This window comes from Pinus tabuliformis, chromosome 5_2 (assembly GCF_031772625.1).
Source record: "Pinus tabuliformis cultivar Carrire ecotype Pingquan chromosome 5_2, CPIR1, whole genome shotgun sequence".
Lineage (NCBI taxonomy): Eukaryota > Viridiplantae > Streptophyta > Pinopsida > Pinales > Pinaceae > Pinus > Pinus tabuliformis.
The window spans coordinates 679,239,152-679,260,200 of NC_142306.1; the positions used below are offsets into that span (position 1 = coordinate 679,239,152).

Below are 21,049 nucleotides of genomic sequence, written 5' to 3' on the forward strand. Positions count from 1 at the left end.
GGTTTGAGATTTTCCAAAAAACTTTGATACAAAATAAAGGGAAATGTTATATTGAGGTTCACAATTTCAGGGCTTATTGTTCATGGTTGAGGCTGCTATAACATTAGCCAAGGGCCAAGTACGTGTGATTAATTTGTCGCTCTGTATATTTGTTATTCATTTTTTCTCGTGGTTTATTTGTGATCTCATATATAATATTACTTTGTGTAGTGAGTGACTATAGTTGCAGTGTCTAAGATGGTGCAGTGTATGTTTTCCCTCCCCACATCACATGCACACCCCCACACAACGTGCCTTGTAGAGGAGTTAGGTAAGGTTGAGCAGAAAAGCATACTGACCCTTCAACCAATCAACCATGGTGCTAACGTACAATACTACTGCCTTGTGGACCCTGGTATTTTGGGAGTTCAATATGTTTAGGTATGCTTCGATTCCTTTTCTGAAAAATTTACATCTTATGAAAACATTGTTTGTATTACTCGTAGTAGAAGTACATCCAGTTTATAAAATTTATATTTTTTTGAGATATAACACACAATATAATTGGACTCCAACTTAGTTGCATGACAAGTTCATACTTTCAAACTCTCTACTTTAAATTCTATTAGAAATCTTATATTTTATTATATATCTAGTGCAATTCTATTAGAAATCTAATATTTTATTATATATCTAGTGCAAATGGCTTGTTCCATTGAGTATGAATACAAGAAATACAAAATGGGCTCTCCCCTTTTATATAACAGTCTTAAAGAAATGGTGTTTCTTATTACGATTAATTTTTCCATTCGACTCTTTAGTTTAACTTATATAATCATTCTAATATCTTATTTTGTATCTGTTGTAGATGGTTTGTTTTGATGAGCACGAACAAGTGGAATACAAAAGAGAGTGTCCATCGTTATAAAACAAATTTTAGGGGAGGTGCGTTTTCTATTATGAATAATTATTGGTTTTGAAATATGTTTATCATTACTAATTGTGTGTATATTTTAACCTTATTCTATCCAATTTTTTCTCTTTGAGCAGAGGAGAGCACATTGTAGGAGAGATGATGTGCAAAGGGGATATTTGCAATTTTTCTTTTTTTGCATATTTTGTTTTAAGAGTTTGAGCATGGCCATGCTTTGAGTTGTACTTATTTTCCTTTGTTTGTTTGTTTTTTGCTCATTTTTTGTAGTTTGGTCTTGGTTTCATTTGTTGGGTGTGTTGTACTCGTTTTCCTTTTTTTTTTCATGTTTTTTGTAGTTTGGTCTTGGTTTCATTTGTTGGGTATGGAAAAGGAAATGAAGGAAGCAGACAAAGAAAGACAAAGAAAGTGGAGGTTATTGTTTATAAATGAAGGTGAGTTAACATACCTATATGCAGTGCATTTCACTTATAAGTATCTTTTGCTAATTTCTGGCTCCACTTGTTTGTTATTCAATTTATTATGTGTTATCTATGCTCTCATAATCAACTATAATGATCCTCTTTATGTAGTGAACGACTACAATTGTATAATCTACAAAAGATTATTCATTCAAATCACTATGACATGACTATATTGAATTACTCTAAAAAATTTGATATGTGGATAGCTTCAAGGCTATCTTAGGTAACCCTTGTCACAAGTTCTTAGAGTAAGTTTGCTCGATTTTCTATTTCAAAAGCTCTCTCTAGAGAGAGGGCTCCATGGGAATTCAATGTGTTATGGTCTAAATTCTGACTAAAATAATTAAAGGCATTTGTTGAATTCAACGTGTTCTGGTCTAAATACTGCCTGAAACAATTAAAGTGCATTTGTTGGTGTGTAGTAAGTTATATTTACTACAATCCATCAAAATTATGGATACAAGAAATAGAAAATGGATTATCCCCCTTTATATAACAAAACTCAAAGACAAGTATGTTTCATATTATGATTAATTATTGCATTCAATTCTCAACTTTAAATTGTATATTGATTTTAATATCTTATTATGTATTTGCTGTAGATGTCTTGTTCTTGTGAGCACGATTAAGTGGAATACAAAATGGAGTGTTCGTCGTTATATAACAAACTTTCGAGGAGGTGTGTTTGCTATTATGTATAATTTTTGGTTTTGAAATATGATTACCATTACTATCAATGTTTGGATTTTAATGTTATTCACCCCACTTTTTTTCCTTTCAGCTGAAGAGGGGACACTGCAATAGGGATAATGTGCAAAGGGGAAGTTTGTAATTTTTTGTTTGTTATTGTTTACATGTTTTGTTTTTGTAAAGTTTGAGCATAGTCATGCTATTTGTAGTCATGCTATGCAAAAGGAAAGGAAAGCAACGAGGAAATAAAATCAAAGAGATAAGATGGAGGTTATCTTTCAGAAATGAAGGTGAATCACCTTAACTATATGGAATGCATTTCACTCACAATTATCTTTCACTCATTTGTGAATCCATTTGCTTGTTCTTCAAATTATTATATGTTTTATATGTGGTGTCACACTCAACTATATCAATCTGCTTTGTGTAGTGAGCGTCCACAATTGTATAGTCTATGAAGGTCAAGGTGAAGATACCCTAGACATTGTACCAACGCAGCTTGGACGATTGGTGAGCCATATTTTTTTCCTACATAATATTGTCCTTTAATTGATTGAAATATTTATTTTTTGCGAATTGATTTATCCTTTTGTCTTGGCTTCAGTGTAGTATGATCTTGTCAATGGGTGTGAGGTTTGAGATTTTCCAAGAACTTTGATACAAAATAAAGGGAAATGTTATTTTGAGGTTCACAATTTCATGGCTTATTGTTCATTGTTGTTGTTGCTATAACATTCGCCAAGGGCGAACAAGTAGAGGTATGATTAATTTGTTGCTCTGTATATTTGTTATTCATTTTCTCTTGTGGTTTATTTTGTGATCTCATATATAATATTACTTTGTGCAGTGAGTGACTATAGTTGTAGTGTCTAGGATTGTGAAACGTATGTTTTCTTGCTCCACATCACATGCACACCCCCACACAACGTTTGTAGAGGAGGTGGGAAAGGTCGAGCAGACAAGCAGAGTGACCGTTCAACCAATCAACCATCGTGCTAATGTACAACACGACTGCCCTGTGGACCCTAGGATTTTGGGTGTTCAATATGTTTAGATATGGTTAGATTCCTTTTCCGAAAAATTTACATCTTATGAAAACATTGTTTGTATTACTCGTAGTAGAAGTACATCTAGTTTATAAAATTTATATTTTTTGAGATATAACAGAATATAATTGGACACGAACTTAAGTTGCTTGACAAGTTAATACCTTCAAACTCTCTACTTTAAATTCTATTGGAAATCTAATATTTTATTGATATTTAGTGCAAATGGCTTGTTCCATTGGGCAAGAATACATGAAATATAAAATAGGCTCTCCCCTTTTATGTAACAGTCTTAAAGAAAGGTGTTTTTCGTATTACAATTAATTATTGCGTTCGACTTTAGTTTATCTTATAGAACGATTCTAATATCTTATTTTGTATCTGTTGTAGATGGCTTGTTTTGATGAGCACGAACAAGTGGAATACAAATGAGAGTGTCCATCGTTATAAAACAAATTCTAGGGGAGGTGCGTTTTCTATTATGAATAATTATTGGTTTTGAAATATGTTTACCATTACTAACTGTGTGTATATTTTAACCCTATTCAACCTAGTGTTTTTCGTTTCAGTGGAGGAGAGCACATTGTAGGAGAGATGATGTACAAAGGGTATATTTGCAATTTTTCTTTTTTCTTGTTTGCATGTTTTGTTTTTTGAGTTTCAGCATGGCCATGCTTTGATTTTTTTTTTTTTAGTTTTTTTTTGCTATTTTTTGTAGTTTTCTCTTGGTTTCATTTGTTGGGTGTGTTGTACTCGTTTTTCTTTGTTTTCCATTTTTTTCACGTTTTTTGTAGTTTGGTCTTGGTTTCATTTGTTGGGTGCGGAAAAGGAAATGAAGGAAGTAGAAAGAGAAAGAAATGAAGGAAGCAAACAAAGAAAGTGGAGGTTATTGTTTGTAAATGAAGGTGAGTTAACCTACCTATATGCAATGCATTTCACTTAAAAGGATCTTTTGCTAATTTTGGGCTCCACTTGTTTGCTATGCAATTTATTGTGTGTTATCAGAAAGAAATGAAGGAAGCAAACAAAGAAAGTGGAGGTTATTGTTTGTAAATGAAGGTGAGTTAACATACCTATATGCAATGCATTTCACTTAAAAGGATCTTTTGCTAATTTTGGGCTCCACTTGTTTGCTATGCAATTTATTGTGTGTTATCTATGCTCTCACTTAAAAGGATCTTTTGCTAATTTTGGGCTCCACTTGTTTGCTATGCAATTTATTGTGTGTTATCTATGCTCTCATAATCAACTGTAATGATCTTCTTTATGTAGTGAAAGACTACAATCGTATAATCTACAAGTGTAAGTGGTGAAGATACACTAGAAATTCTACAAACTTGGCCCAAAGGATGGGTGAACCATACTTTTCTCATACCAAATGGTATTCTCCTTTAATACACTAGAATATTTGCTTTTTGCAGAACGATTTATCCTTTTGTATTGGTTTCGAGGTAGTATGATCTTGTTCATGTGTGTGAGATTCAAGAATTTTTTGTAAAACTTTGATATGAAAGAAATAAAAAATTATACTTAGGTTCACATCTTTAGTGCTTTATTTTTCATGATTGCTGCTACTATAATATTAGCAAAGGGAGGGTAGGTATGTGTATGGTTAATTCAAGTGTAAGCTTGTTGATTTTTCCATGACACTTAAGAATCTAGAAGTCTGAAATCACGAACACAAAGACACTCAAATTTGACAACACTTCTACTTTGCACAACGAAATAACGTACATCAGTGAATCAACTAGTGCACATGACAATTTTTAACTTTTTAGACCCTCTACTTGTTATATTACAAACTATAATACAACAGTCTTAGGGTTCCCATACTAGGGATCATGGCCCTTACATACAACCCTGATATAAGGACACAACCAGGTCTTGATGTCAACTTCTATGACCACCAATCTACCCTAAACAAAGTACACTTGACCTACTTGTTGACAATAGGGACTATAGCCCTTTCAGTCCACGTACCTTGAAGTTGAACACATCTGGCGGGTCCTCTTGCGTCCCAATCTGCTGATCACAACACTTGCATATTCAGCGGCCACTATCAATGATCACAACTCCTTTTGTGTCACTGAAATTTGGCTCACGGATATGCCCACTAGCAACCTTCTAGCTCCATTAAGAAGTTTGCTCCTTGGGTCTTCTGGATATGCCCTCTTGTCAACCATATGGCTCCTTTCATAAGCTAAACTAGGGCTCCATCACTCTGCCTCCTAACAACCCATTGATTTCTTTCATGAACACTGTTCTTGAGGTCTTCTAGACTACCCACTTGTCAATGTCATGTATGCTCAAGAATGGTCCTCCTAGGTCACACTAGATCTAGCCCTCTCAGTTGCCCTTTCATCCTTCAAAGCTCAACCCTTTCAGCTTCCAAAAGTACCCATACATAGTTAACACCATGACTAATCTAGGACTTTTAAGAGTGCCCTTTCTTCTGCAATTTGTCTCCTTAAATTGGTCAAATCTAGGGCTATTGCAAACAACCCACTAACAATGATTAGATGCATTCTAAGGGGATTCCAAAATTACCCATACACAGTGAACACCATGACTAATCTAGGGCTTCCAAGGCTGCCCTTTCTTCTGCAATTTGTCTCCTTAAATTGTCCTGATCTAGGGCTATTCCAAACAACCCACCAACAATAATAAGATGTGTTCTATATCCCTTGTCCCTGCCCTTCTTTCTCAAACTTCCACCCACAACAAAGAGTCATTTGCTTCTCTTTCTAGGGTCTCGACCCTCTTCATTCATCACAGATGTGGGCTATTCTTTCACTGAGATTTGGACATACTATAAGATGGCTCTCTGCATAGGAAGAAGCCCTAACTATGATATATCAAAACTGTTGTTCGAAACCTCATGAGCAACCCTCTAACCTTAGCAATATATCTCGTTGAGGACGCTATCACTTAGCCTGCAAGCAACCACGGTTCTAGTCATTTTCTTGACTAATATCCTACCGCTTGTTACAGATCTCTGCGGCCCCAAATCTAGGGCTACCTTAGACCTGCAATACCCTTCTTCCAAAGAACCCACCAACAGTGATAAGATGTGTTCTATATCCTTGTTCTTAGGGCTAATTAGAACTGTTGTTCAAACCTTTGAACAAATCTTCTCTTTTCCTTTACTAAATCACCCTTGTCCCTGTCCTTCTATCTCAAACTTCCGCACACCACAAAGAGTCATCTGCCTCCCTTTCTAGGGTCTCGACCCTCTTCATTCATCATAGATGTGGGCTATTCTTTCACTGAGATTTGGACATACCATAAGATGGCTCTCTGCATAGGAAGAAGCCCTAATTATTACATATCAAAATTGTTGTCCTAAACCTCATGGACAACCCTCCAACCTTAGCAATCTATCTCGTTGATGACGCTATCACTTAGCCTCCAAGCAGCCACGATTCTGGTTATTTTCTTGATTGATATCCTAGCCCTTGATACAGATCTCTCTGTGGCCCGAAATCTAGGGTTACCTTAGACCTGCGGTACCTTTCTTCCAGCCCTGTACTTGTTGCATTGGTCCTCTATGCAACGTTACTCCAACTTTCCTCCAATCCTCACGGCATACCAAAACAACCTTATTCTAGGTGTTTTGGCCCTCTAATAAGGTACAAGACTCTGCGGCTAGATCATAGAAGTATCACTGCTATTAGCCCAAAAATTTCAACCCTTTTCCACAATTCTCTTCCACTACTTGGATGCATAGACTTTCCCACTGAAACCCTCACCAAACTCAGCTAGCATCCTCCTTGAACATGAACCAGAGCATAAGACAAAAGGGCAAACGCGAAACCCTTCTTCTTGTTCTTTACCTAGCTCGACTTCCTGAGGTATGCGGCCTCCTTGGATCATGCCTCACTTGATAAGAATTGCACTTGTTGGATAAAAAAATGAGTTTCACAACTTCCCCCCTTATAGATTTCTCATGATTTTAGACTTTGCCCTCAAATGGTGTCTTTCCAATTCTAGGCCGACTTGAAGTTTCTAGACAAAGCCCAACTAACTTAAGGAAAATTAAGTTCTTCATTTGATCAAGACCCTTCATCGTAGCCTTAGGTCACCCTTGCTCCTCTAAGGGTTCTCCACTTGCAACAATGAATAAATAATAATTCCTTTTCTTGATTTCACACCAACACTTTGGGTACAAAATACCAATGATTGGGTTCTTTTCCCACAAAAGGGCAAAGCCTTTTGTGGTGCAAACTCACACAAACCCAAGGATAGGTGGTATGGCAGTGATGACTCCCTCATCAGTAGAGATCCAGTCCTGTAGAAGCACATTTCACTTAACTTTGCACTTCCATTGCTGGAATCGATATGAGATATGCTGAGAAGCTTCAATGATACTTTTCTCCCAAAGAACTCTTTGAGATCGTCTTTGATGTAAATCCAAAACATTTTTCTATATCACCACAACCCCTTTAATTTTGTGTTGTGTAGACGTAAACATGTTGTTGTAGCCAAACAACTGTGCTGCTTTATACATCATTGGGTGTTTCAATTGCTTTTCCTTGCTAGCAGAATGGAAGAGATTGCAGGGCAGTGTCTGCATACAAATATAAAACAGAATGATTTTTATAGTCGTGGAACGAACACAGAAAGAAGTCATGATTGGTATGAGAAGACCACCTTTGTATTCGAGTTCTTCAAGCTAAAAAAATCTCCAATGAGAAATAATCACCAACGCAGAGTTTGAATAAGCGAGATTAGCGTTGGGAAAAACTTGTGAAGAAGAGAACAATTTTCTTGTATGGCAACTCATTGACCAAAACTATGCGCCAAAGTCCTATTTTATGAGATTCATTTTGTTTGATTTGGTAACTAGCAAGGTTAGCAAGGTGTACGAGAGTTGTATTGCCCACAAACATAATTAAACCAATGTTAGATATCATTTTGGGATTCAACTGCGTTAAGTAAGTCATTTATCTATGAACATTTCCATGAGAGGTAGTCGTAACTGACTAATTTCTCATGATTTTTGAATAGTCCACTTAGTACTCATTGCATTGGGTGATGCTCACAGGGGTGAAGAAGTGGGATCGAAACTAGTGAAATGAATCACATAGCGTCAATCATCACTTCATGGGCTTGCACTCGGTAACCAGGACTTCCCGAGAGTTCACCCATCGCAGATCGCCTCTGGCTCAAGCGTGCTTAACTGTGGAGTTTTCCCCACAATCAAGCCCACCAAGCAAATGGGGTAGCAAGCTAAGTGGGCTTGATTGTGGGGAAAACTCCACAGTTAAGCGCGCTTGAGCTAGAGGCGATCTGGGATGGGTGACCTCCCGGGAAGTCCTGGTTACCGGGTGCAAGCCCCGGAAGTGATGATTGACGCTATGTGATTCATTTCACTAAGTTTCGATCCCACTTCTTCACCCCTGTGAGCATCACCCGATGCAATGAGTGCTAAGTGGACTATTCAAAAATCATGAGAAATTAGTCAGTTACGACTACCTCTCATGGAAATAGATGAATTACTTAACGCAATTGAATCCAAAAATGATATCTAATATAATGTACTCTGAAAACCCTAATACTTAAACCAATGTTTTCTGCAATGATTCTCCTCACACTTATGGGTGGCCTAGTTTTCAAAATTTCTGAATCTTTACAAACAGAAATCCTACTGCAGTTATTGGTTTAGCATTTCCTACTTGTTATTTCATTCAACAAGTTATTTAATTTATAAACGGTGATGAAAAACACTATTGCAGACTACACTGACATATAGATCATAAATTGAAACAAATATGAGACAAACACACAAGGGACATCGTTATTTTTGGACAAACGTCCCAAGAAAAACCCAATGCGGGAAAATCGATGCAGCATCTCTGAGTGTTTTCTATTATTAAGCAGTGATTCTGAATACAACTATGGATTCCCTCTCGACTATCCAGTTACAAAGATAAAATATACTAGCGAAAACCTAAGTGAGATTACCTCACTAGACTGAATATCCTTGGCTACAACTGCGCTGCCCCTTCACATTAGCTGTGTGGGCCTGCGTGGAGCACTTTGAGACAGGAGGACAACTCTTTCCCTACTCTGGCACTGCGTCAAGCATTGCGTGGGCCCTCTTGGCCCAGCGTTAGCCTTCCTTGGTCTGCGCTGCCTCCTTTGGCGTATCTCTGCCTCTCTCTACTGAGTATTCGGGGTCTCAGAGAAGATCCTCCAACCCTAACTATCCCTGCCCCTCTGCTGCAACTTAGATCACTTGTTCGATTTTCTCAGCAAACCACGCCCCAGAAAAATCGAACTGACTGATCAATATGGTGTGTCTCCAATTGACCCTCAAGCCTCCTCTTATACTTTTCCCTTTGATGAATCAACGGTCGAGATTAAGTCCCTAATTAATGGCTAAGATTACAATAGACTTGATCCTCGTCTCTTAGAAGCTTCTCACCCATATTTTTATTAATACCCATTAATATTTTTGTTTTCCTAATTTTAGACTTAGCAACCCCATTAAAAATATTAATTATTCTAATAACTCCTCATCCGTGTGGAATGTCTCCAAACGATTTTTGGGTCTTGGAGATCTCATGTGTCCTGACTCGTCCACAAAATTTTGTAGCTAGAGTACATCTGATGCTACCCAAAATCAACACTCCCTCTTAGCAAGGAATGTGCTCTAACAATACTTCTCAATAGAAGTATTACACTGATCCACTGCAATGGTCCTCTGTGCTACTGATGCTTGGCCTGTTGCCCTTCATCCACTGCATTGCCGCATCCTGTACTGCTGCCCATGACTCTGCCACTGTCACTGCTACATCTGTATTGCAGCTCCCTCTCAAAATGTTGCATCATGCTGCCCATAGCATTGCCACAACTAACTACTGCACTGCAACTCAGTAACTGAGAAGTAAGTAACTGAAACTTCACCCAAAAAATGACATGCTGCTCAGTATGGATGCTTCGTGATGTTGAAGCTACCTCTGCTGCAATCTGCTTTGTGCCTCTCGCACTGCTACAACATCCACTGCGCTGCTTCAGACTTTGGCACTCTAGCTCTGCCATTGTTGCTCCATCACACCTCGCACCAACTGACACCCGTCATTTTGCTATTGTTGTTAAGGGCTTCCGTAGCCATATGTGATCTTAAGAGTTTGGGCACTTCAAGGATCATGCCTGTGTGTAGTCCTCTCGACTACAACTCTATGTCGCCCCACCTCTTGTCGAGAGGTGCATGAGCACTCATGGCACAATCCTTGTCATCATCCTCCTTGTTAGCTTTCGTTGGAGCAACCTTCGAGTCAGAAGCCTCTTCGTTGCCATTCTTCCGGGGGCACTGAGTGGCGAAATGTCCTAGTTCACCACACATGAACCATTTGACCTTGGATATATCCTTTTTCTTCCTTTTTTGCTGCCCATGCTGTCCCGATGATGGGAGATGTGCGAGAGTTGCATCCTCCTCATCGTCCTTCTTGACCCGGGCTCCTCTGTCGCTACTTCCTTTCTTGGTCAGCCTCTTAATCTCTTCCTGTCGAAGAGCTGCCCACATTTCCTCCCAACTGGGGAGAGAAGCTTTGCCCAAGATACTCTAGACAAATGTCTCCCAGTCTTCGATGACTACATTCAGGGCAGTCCTGACCACGAAATCAGGATCTAGTGTAGACCCCACGGATGTCAGTTGGTCTCAAATCCTTTGCAACCTGAGAAGGAAGGGATCGATCTCTTCTCCCTTTTGTATCTGGTACTGTCTCAGCTGATTCTCCAATAGCATCTTCTGTTGAACAGAAGCTCCCTAGTACAAGGTGGTTAGCGTCTCCCACATCTCCCTTGCTGTTTCCTTCTCAGCAATGTGTGGGACCACATGATTTTTGACACCGTCTAGAATCATGCATTTAGCCTTTGCCTGGGCCTCTTCGTACTTCTTCAGCGGATCAGCATCGACCGAAACAACAACTACCTTCAAGGCATAGTCCTTGATGCGATTCTTGTCTAGGACTACTAGGATCCTGCCCTTCCAGATGACAAATTTGGATGCTCCATCCAATCTATCCTGATCCCTCAGTCCTTTGATTGCCATCTCTGCTCAACAAAAATAGCACTGGTTCTTTTCTCCCTCTCCTGCTGTTAATCCAACAAGACTCGGATCTAGATTTCTTCGATGTTATAAATCCTCTAAGGAACAAGCTCCTCTAGACTCCCTTTGAGTCCTGATTTCCTTCACGGAAATGCTCTAGCCAAATGTCGAATCACTCCTCTCAAATCCTCCTTTCCAGCTGCAACTCGGATCTAGATTTCTTTGGCTAGAAATCTGTCAAGGCAGTGAATCCGTCTATCTCGACTTTGTCTCCACAGACACTCTTCTACACCAACAACAACAACGTCCCACCAACTCCACTGATTGAAACTGCTCTGCTCCATCCCCGACAACTGATTGATTTGAGCCTCTCAGGCTCTGCGCTGGCCCAGAGAGATGACGCAGTCATTGTGTGAACTCCTCTCGCGTACTGCGTCACCCTCTATAGGCTCGAAATGCTAACGCAGGCACTGCGTGAGCCTTTGCATCACTTCTTTGGCTCTACGTCACTCCTTTAGCTGCTCCTTTGCCTTTGAAACAACGCTGTCACTTGGGACAACTGCTTCTTTGCAGCGAATTCACTGGATCTCCCGGTTGATGTGTTCAGCGTCCTATGATCTGCAATGCTTTGATACCATGTGAAATTTTTTGAATCTTTACAAACATAAATCCTACTGCAGTCATTGGTTTAGCATCTCCTACTTGTTATTTCATTCAACAAGTTATTTAATTTATAAATAGTGATGAAAAACACTACTGCAGACTACACTGACATACAGATCATAAACTAAGACAAATATGAGACAAACAAACAAGGGACACTGTTATTTTTGGACAAACGTCCCCGGAAAAACCCAATGCGGGAAAACCAGTGCAGTAGCTTTGAGGGTTTTCTATTATTAAGTAGTAGTTCCAAATACAACTCTGGATGCCCTCTAGGCTATCCAGTTACAAAGATAAAATATACTGGCAGAAACCTAAGTGAGATTACCTCACTTCACCCGGAAAAATCCCTCTGATCAGGCAATGGCACAGACCATCCCCGTGTACAACTGCGCTGCCCCTTCGCAGTAGCTACGTGGGCCTGTGTGGGCCTCTCTGAGACACTGCATCAACTCTGCGCTTCCTCCTCTGCCTCTTGGAGCTCTGACGTCAGCCTTCTCCGCTGATCCTGTTGCTCCCTGGCTAAATTTGGACTTCTGCAGGAGGGCAGCTCTTCCCCTGCATTGACACTGCATCCAACATTGTGTGGACCCTCTTGGCCCAACGCCAGCCTTCCTTGGTCTGCGATGCCTCCTCTAGTGTATCTCTGCCTCTCTCTACTGAGTATTCGGGGTCTCGAAGAAGATCCTCCAACCCCAACTATCACTGCCCTTCTACTGCAACTCAAATCACTTGTTTAATTTTTTCAGCAAACCATGCACCAGAAAAATCAAACTCATTGATCAATATGGTGTCTCCAACTGACCCTCAAGCCTCCTCTTATACTTTTACTATTGATGAATCAAGGACCGAGATTAAGTCCCTAATCAACGGCTAAGATTAAAACAGACTTGATCCTCGTCTCTTAGAAGCTTCTCACCCATATTTTTATTAATACCCATTAATATTTTTATTTTCCTAAGTTTAGACTTAGGAACCCCATTAAAAATATTAATTATTTTAATAACTCTCCATCCAGGTGGAAATTCTCCAAACAATTTCTGGGTCTTGGAGATCTCATGTGTCTTAGCCCCTCCACAAAATTTCGGAGCTAGGGCACATCTGATGCTACCCAAAATCAACACTAATATTGTTGTAGGCTCCAAATATCGTTGAAATCACCACCCAACCTGCGCACTGCTCCATGGCCCTTTTGTTTCCATCAGGCACAACAAACCATAAGTTACCATGATTGGAAAAGCTATTGTATATAGTTGTCAGCCTGTCATTCCTATGTGACACTGCAAAAATATGTGTTGAATTCTTAGGCCGAAAAGTGCGAACACTGATTGCTTTCATACCCAACGGAATTTCTTTCTTATCAGATAATTTCCCTATTCTCATACTAAATATAAAGTTAAATATATGCCCTTCCAATCCACATAGGATCATCACCAATGGGATTTATATCAAACTAAATCTCCAATTTCCAAATAGACAATATTACCCCTTCAGTGGCAAAAAGAACCTGAAGAACATTGTGACTACAATTATAGAAAATCCAGTGGGTACTATCAAATATGACCAAATCTCCTTTTTGTGCAGTAGCTTTGTTGATGCGTGCTCATGATTGCACACTATAAGAGAACGCCCTCTTTAAATGCTCCAAAACAGGGAACAACTTGACCTTATGCTTGACTTTCATCTAAAATACAAAAGTTCATTATAAGATCGATATTTACATATCTTTCCAAAACTTCTACATGTGAGCTTGAATCGATTAGCTATTGATGAAATTTAATAAGCTATAAATCTCCATAGCTTGACCTTATGTACACAAACCTGCTATCTAGATAAGAAGTTGTTGAAGCAACAAATGTTTTTCCCAGAAGTTCTAGCTTGAAACTAGTAACCCTTTCCCCTTAACATATGATAGGTAATTGAAAAGTCCCTGAGATCACCTAGAAGGTATCAAGAGCCATCCACAAACCATAAGCATTAGTGATAGTCATAGAATTGGTTTTGTTAGGCACTGCAATAACAAATCTCCTCATTATGAATCTTTAAAACAAAAATCCAAAATGTTGGCCTTCACACAAGTACACAAAAGATTATTCATTCAAATTACTATGACATAACTATATTGAATTACTCTAAACAATTTGATATGTGGATAGCTTCAAGGTTATCTTAGCTAACCCTTGTCACAAGTTCTTAGAGTAAGTCTCCTTGATTTTCTATTTCAAAAGTTCTCTCTGGAGAGAGGGCTCACACCATGGGAATTCACTATGTTATGGCCTAAATATAGACTAAAATAATTAAAGGCATTTGTTGAATTCAATGTGTTCTAGTGTAAATACTGACTGAAGCAATTAAAATGCATTTGTTGGTGTGTAGTAAGTTATATTTACTACAATCCATCAAAATCATGGATACATGAAATACAAAATCGATTATCCCCCTTTATATAACAAAACTCAAAGACAAGTATGTTTCATATTATGAATAATTATTGCATTCAATTCTCCAGTTTAAATTGTATATTGATTTTAACATCTTATTATGTATTTGTTGTAGATGTCTTGTTCTCGTGAGCATGAGTAAGTCGAATACAAAATGGAGTGTTTATCGTTATATAGAGGAGGAGGAGTGTTTGGTATTATGAATAATTATTCGTTTTGAAATATGCTTACCATTACTATCTATGTTTGAATTTTAATGTTATTCACCCCACTTTTTTTCCTTTCAGTTGAGGAGAGGACACTACAGTAGAGATATTATGTAGAGGGGAAGTTTGCAATTTTTTGTTTGTTATTGTCTACATGTTTTGTTTTTGTTGAGTTTGAGGATAGTCATGCTTTTTGTTGTACTCGTTTATCTTTGTTTTACATTTTTTTTTCTCATTTCTTGTAGTTTGGTCTTGGTTTTGTTTATTGGATGTGCAGAAGGAAGGCAATAAGGATTGAAAATCAAAATCAAAGACAAAAGATGGAGGTTATCATTCATAAATGAAGGTGAATCACCTTGACTATATGCAATGCATGTCACTCACAATTATCTTGCGTTCATTTGTGAATCCATTTGCTTGCTTTTCAATTTATTATATGTTTTATATGTGGTCTCACTCTCAACTATATCGATCTTCTTTGTGTAGTGAGCGACCACAATTGTATAGTCTGTGAAGGTCAAGGTGAAGATACCCTAGACATTGTACCAATGTAGCTTGGACAATTGGTGAGCCATATCTTTTTCCTACATAAGAATATTGTCCTTTAATCAACTGAAATATGTATTTTTTGCGAATCGATTTTTCCTTTTGTCATGGCTTCAGGGTAGTATGCTCTTGTTAATGGGTGTGAGGTTTGAGATTTTCCAAGAACTTTGATACATAATAAAGGGAAATGTTATATTGAGGTTCACAATTTCAGGGCTTATTTTTCATTGTTGTTGCTGCTATAACATTAGCCAAGGGTGAACAGGTATGTGTATGATTAATTTGTCACTCTGTATATTTGTTATTCATTTTCCCACGTGGTTTATTTGTGATATCATATATAATATTACTTTGTGGAGTGACTATAGTTGCAGTGTCTAGGATGGTGCAGCGTATGGTTTTCTTGCTGCACATCACATGCACAACCCCACACAACGTGCCTTGTAGAGGAGGTGGGTAAGGTTGAGTAGACAAGCATACTAGCAGCCAATCAACTATCGTGCTAATTCACAACACTACTCCCTTGTGGACCCTGGGATTTTGGGTGTTCAATATGTTTAGATATGCTTAAATTCCTTTTACTAAAAATTTTCATCTTATGAAAACATTGTTTGTATTACTCGTAGTAGAAGTACATCTAGTTTAAAAAATATATATACTTTTGAGATATAGCACATAATATAATTGTACTCGAACTAAGTTGCATGACAAGTTCATACCTTGAAACTCTCTAGTTTAAATTCTATTAGAAATCTGATATTTTATTGTATATCTAGTGCAAATGGCTTCCTCCATTGAGGATGAATACATGAAATACAAAATGGGCTCTCCTCTTTTATATAACAGTCTTAGAGAAATGTGTGTTTCTTATTACGATTAATTATTGTGTTTGACTCTTTAGTTTAACTTATATAACGATTCTAATATCTTATTTTGTATCTGTGGGAGATGGCTTGTTTTGATGAGCATGGACAAGTGGAATACAAAGGAGAGTGTCCATCATTATAAAACAAACTCTAGGGGAGGTGCGTTTTCTATTATGAATAATTATTGGTTTTGAAATATGTTTACCATTACTAATATTGTGTATATTTTAACCGTATTTAACCCACTTTTTTTCCTTTTAGCAGAGGAGAGCACATTGTAGGAGAGATGATGTGCAAAGGGGATATTCGAGAGCACATTGTAGGAGAGATGATGTGCAAAGGGGATATTTGCAATTTTTCTTTTTTCTTGTTTGTATTTAACCCACTTTTTTTCCTTTTAGCAGAGGAGAGCACATTGTAGGAGAGATGATGTGCAAAGGGGATATTTGCAATTTTTCTTTTTTCTTGTTTGTATGTTTTGTTTTATGAGTTTGAGCATGGCCATGCTTTGAGTTGTACTTATTTTCCTTTGTTTTTGTTTGTTTGTTTGTTTTTTTGCTCTTTTTTTGTAGTTTGGTCTTGGTTTCATTTGTTGGGTGTGTTTTATTCGTTTTCCTTTGTTTTTTCTTTTCACTTTTTTTTAGTTTGGTCTTGGTTTCATTTGTTGGGTGTGGAAAAGGAAATGAAGGACGCGGGCAGAGAAAGAAATGAAGGAAGCAAACAGAGAAAATGGAGGTTATTCTTCCTAAATGAAGGTGAGTTAACATACATATATGCAATGCATTTCACTTAAAATTATCTTTTGCTAATTTGCGGCTCCACTTGTTTGTTATTCAATTTATTATGTGTTATCTATGCTCTCATAATCAACTATAATGATCTTCTTTATGTAGCGAATGACTACAATGGTATTATCTACAAAGGTCAAGTGGTGAAGATACACTAGAAATTCTACAAACTTGGCACAAAGGATGGGTGAGCCATACTTTTCTCCTACAAATACTATTGTCCTTTAATACATCGAAATATTTTATTTTTGCACAACGATTTATCCTTTTGTAATCTTTTCGAGGTAGTATGATCTTGTTCATGTGTGTGAGATTCAAGATTTTTTCTTAAATCAAAATGAAATAACAATCTCACGTCGTCTCACTTATTTGGAGACACACCGGTTCAAGATCACCCATCGACTTATTTATAGAAGGCAACCATTATATATATGGGTGAAGGCACTTCACATTTCCACAGTGAGTGTTGACATCTGTTTGGTTTTTTCGGGTAACAGTGATAGAGACAAGTTCGGATTTCTGGTGGCCTAATGAAGAGACAAGTTCGGATTTCCGGTGGCCTAATGAAGAGACAAGTTTGGATTACCCTTTGAGATTCGTATGAACATTTCAGGAGGAAGTTTCAGTGCCACAGTTCGGTATAGAAGGCTATAGTTCGGATGGAACTCAGATAGATAAGTAGGGGTCAACGAGGATCTCTTCTGGGCTAATCACAGTGAAGAAGTTCAAAGATCACTTTGGAATTTCGTATGAGGTAAGTGTCAGATAAATAATGCAGATATTGTTTCGGTGTAGGAGCTCAGTCTAGGATACAAGATGGCAGAGACAAGCTTGATACTATCTCACAGTAAAGGGTCTCTTTGTCTCGATTCAAAAATACAGTCTTGAGAATATAACAGTTTGGTACAACCACAGTTCGTTGATGATGACAACGAGGAGGTCTCACAAGAGATCTCGATAAGATCTCGTTGGTGACAATGTCTCAATGCTCAAAAGATCGAAGTGGAAGAGGAGTCAAGAAGGTTGACTCTCAAGAGAACTTGTGTCCTTGTTTTGGAGAGGCTACTAGTTCAAGGGTCTTGGTCTTGGTATTCGTCAATTGGAATCTCTATAAGAAGAATTTGTGCGGGTTTTCCTCTCAAATACTGAGAGGTTTTGGCCTTGGCTGATGGCCTACATTCTGTGTCTCTTGTCTATTTATGTTCACGCATTGGTAACTCTTTGATGAAGAAGAACACTAATAACTTAAGCAACCAGAAGATCCTAATCTAATGAAGTAAAAGTCACTCACAAGCAATTACTAATTAAGAGAAATCACCTAATTCTTCATGCCCTAGATTTCTCAACATGGTATTAGAGGTAAGGTGCTACAGTCAAGGAGGGGCATCTGATCAAGGAGACACAAGGATCGAGTCTTAAGAAAGGTATCAAAGCGAGGCAAAGAATGTCAATGTGAAGTCGAGATCTACATCAAAGTATCAAACCCTAGATCAAAGAAGAAGTGTACTCCAACAAAACTTTTGGATCCTCTAATCATTTTCAAAAGACCAAGACCCTTATTAAGGTGAAGAGATCTACAAAGCAAGGTAGCCCAAAGTATAGACAACCAAGAGAAGCAAAAAGATCACATCATCTTGAAGAAAGTCGAAACCTTAGAAGCATTTATGATCTACACGCATTCACCACCGAAGAAGTCAAAGTATCTTGAAGGCTAATTATCCAAAGAAGGCTAAAGGCATTGTCATCATCTTCAAAAGGTTCCAAGGCAGTCTCCCCTCATTGAAGCAAGGATCTTCTCCTTATTCTTAAAGAAGATCATCCGAGGAAGCATCAAGACATTCTCATCAATCAACATCATCAAAAGGTGCTAGATCAAAGGTGTTGTCATCATAAAAAGGGGCTATCTCCTTCTATTGAAGAAGGGATTTCATTTGGAAGAAGAGCATCCAAAAGGGCACTAATACATCTTCATCAACCACCATCAAAGGGATCAAGTTGAAGATTTCATCTTCACTTGTCAAGTAAGTATCTTTGATTCTATAATCTAATATAGGAAATGACTTTGTTTTGCAAGGAGATCTATAAGCTGGTTGGGTCATTGAACTTCCTTGCATGGAAAAGAAGGATAGACATAGTCCTCGAAGAAAGTGAAGTCATTTCAATGGAAAAGTCTCCAAACCATCCGAAGGTCAAACATTATCTGAATACATGGAAAGGGATCAAAGGGCTCAAGGGATTCTTATGAAATCAGTCAAAGGTCCCCTCACCCCTATATAGTAGGATTGGAGACATCAAAGAGATATATGATAAACTGGTGGAGCTATTCTCTAAAGATGCGATAAGAAAGGTCATATCACTTAGATCTGATCTACACAAATTGAAGGTATCAAAGGATAAAAGGTTATCTTCATAAGTTTTGAAGTACAAGATCTGGGAGAGAATCTTCATTGTTCTAAATGCACTAACTGATGATCAAGGTAACAAATGTCTATGAGGATAAGATGGTTATCCCATTCAACAACTTGTGGTTTCTATGCAAGATAGAAGAAGACAGGTTGAGGGCAAAAGGTATTTAGACATTTGTCGAAAGGAGAGAAGAACATAGCTAAGTTTCAAGGCATTACAGGAAAGATTGTCCTAAGCTCAAAAGGGACAATAACGAAGAAAGTAGAGAAGAATTCCATTTCACCAAAGAAGTGGAGGGACATTAACAAAGAAAGTAGAGAAGAATTCCATTTCACCAAAGAAGTGGAGGAAGCTGAACAAGGAAAAGCATTAAAGCAAGAGCTCGGGACAATCACCATAAGGAAACATGAAGGATGTCTAGAATCTATGGCAATCAAATATGAAAGATATAGCTCTTGGGAACCTCTTTGGAAACTTAAGGAAAGGAAGAAGTCATCAAGGACAAGGCTCATCATACATCAGCCAAAAGGAAACATGTGTTGGATAAGGATATGCGAGATCCTCAAGATTCTTTGATGGAATCCTCATAGGAGGGTTCACCGATCTAGAGAGGAAACAAGTGTTTCATCAGGAACTCCAACTTGTGGAATTCATGGGATGATGGTATGATGACGTAGGAGATGAAGCAGATCAAGGGGTTGAATATATTTTCAATCAAGGAAGCTGCTGAAAGAAGCCTAGATGACCTAAAGGTAAATGAGGTATGTATGCTTGTATTCGATATTATAAAGTCATGTTGTATAACTTAGATCACTGCTCTATTTTGAGAAGCATGATCAAAGGAAAGGAATCTTCTCTTATGAAAGAATGTCGGAAGGCATGAGTGACACTAGGTGAAATCAACATAATATGTCCTCATATGAAGTATGACATGATTGACTACAATTGAGGAACTCTGATTGGAATCTCCTGGGAATGAAATGTGTGAAGAAAGGAAGGAAGAGATCATAACATATGCAACCATGGTAAAGGCAATCAACATCCGGAAGACCAAGAAGATTTGACTATGATATCTCCCAGAAAGATATGAAGACTCTGATGGAAGTCTGGAAAAGATGGAGACCCTTGACAATACATATCTTTAGGAGATGTGTCAACATGTACGTTGGATGTTGATGCCTACAGGAAGATGTCATGATGAAAGACCATCACAAAGGTAATTATGATTTAAGTGTTCATTTCTTATTTATGAACTAGTATCTGGATGGGCTTATGCAGGGTTGCCAAAGGGAAGAACCGTGGATGTCTTCCAAGATAACCATGTAGAAGGATGTAAGATCTTTCCGAAGAAGAAAGCATGATGAAGGAAACATAACATGAAGCAAGGCCAAATGTAGACTGATAGATCACTTTCTGATGAAAGGAATGATAACATCACTAACTCATGAATGAAAGTGATGGATGATTTGTGCCCTATGAAGAAGTCCCAAGAGATGAAGACTCCTTGACAAAGAAATTCATGACTTCAAAGGAAGGAGCTCTTCAAGTAGTTGGTTGTCCCATTATCTCCACCTAAGGAGCTGCTATAGGTCCTTAATTAAGAGGGAGCCTGGAAACAAGTTTCTTACTTGGAAGAAACTTGGAAATTCCTAAGCCAAGAGGGAGATTAGGTACATTTCTTCTGTAGGAATGAGTACATTCCTTTATTGGAATTGATATGTCCTCCCTAATTGAGAGGGAGAGATAGGCACATTATTCTGGTCTTCACATGGGAAGACAAAATGGAGGATTGGGTAATCATTTGGCATCTGATACTCTTTGAGGATGAGATAGGGCATCCAAGATAAGAGTAGTCGTAGAGGACCGATATTCTCTGAGGGCTGGGGAGTCCAAGATAAGAATAGTCCTCATGGAATACACCCTGTGAACCCGGGTGGGGTATGTTTCGAGAGAGACAATGATGAGGGTGT

General features: G+C 38.2%; 1 long non-coding RNA gene across 1 annotated transcript in view; it reads left to right on the top strand.

The window, feature by feature from the left end:
- Nucleotides 1-1,083: 1,083 nt before the first annotated feature.
- LOC149160936 (uncharacterized) overlaps nucleotides 1,084-21,049 on the top strand; it is a 34,039-nt gene continuing 14,073 nt past the window's right edge. Inside the window, exons 1-14 of the long non-coding RNA XR_016261815.1 lie at nucleotides 1,084-1,344; nucleotides 1,977-2,053; nucleotides 2,156-2,354; nucleotides 2,495-2,574; nucleotides 2,669-2,822; nucleotides 2,912-3,123; nucleotides 3,501-3,577; nucleotides 3,680-4,015; nucleotides 4,116-4,169; nucleotides 14,383-14,819; nucleotides 14,960-15,039; nucleotides 15,234-16,044; nucleotides 16,150-16,640; nucleotides 16,779-16,860. This is a non-coding gene — a long non-coding RNA (uncharacterized LOC149160936). The remainder of the gene's footprint in view (nucleotides 1,345-1,976; nucleotides 2,054-2,155; nucleotides 2,355-2,494; nucleotides 2,575-2,668; nucleotides 2,823-2,911; nucleotides 3,124-3,500; nucleotides 3,578-3,679; nucleotides 4,016-4,115; nucleotides 4,170-14,382; nucleotides 14,820-14,959; nucleotides 15,040-15,233; nucleotides 16,045-16,149; nucleotides 16,641-16,778; nucleotides 16,861-21,049) is intronic.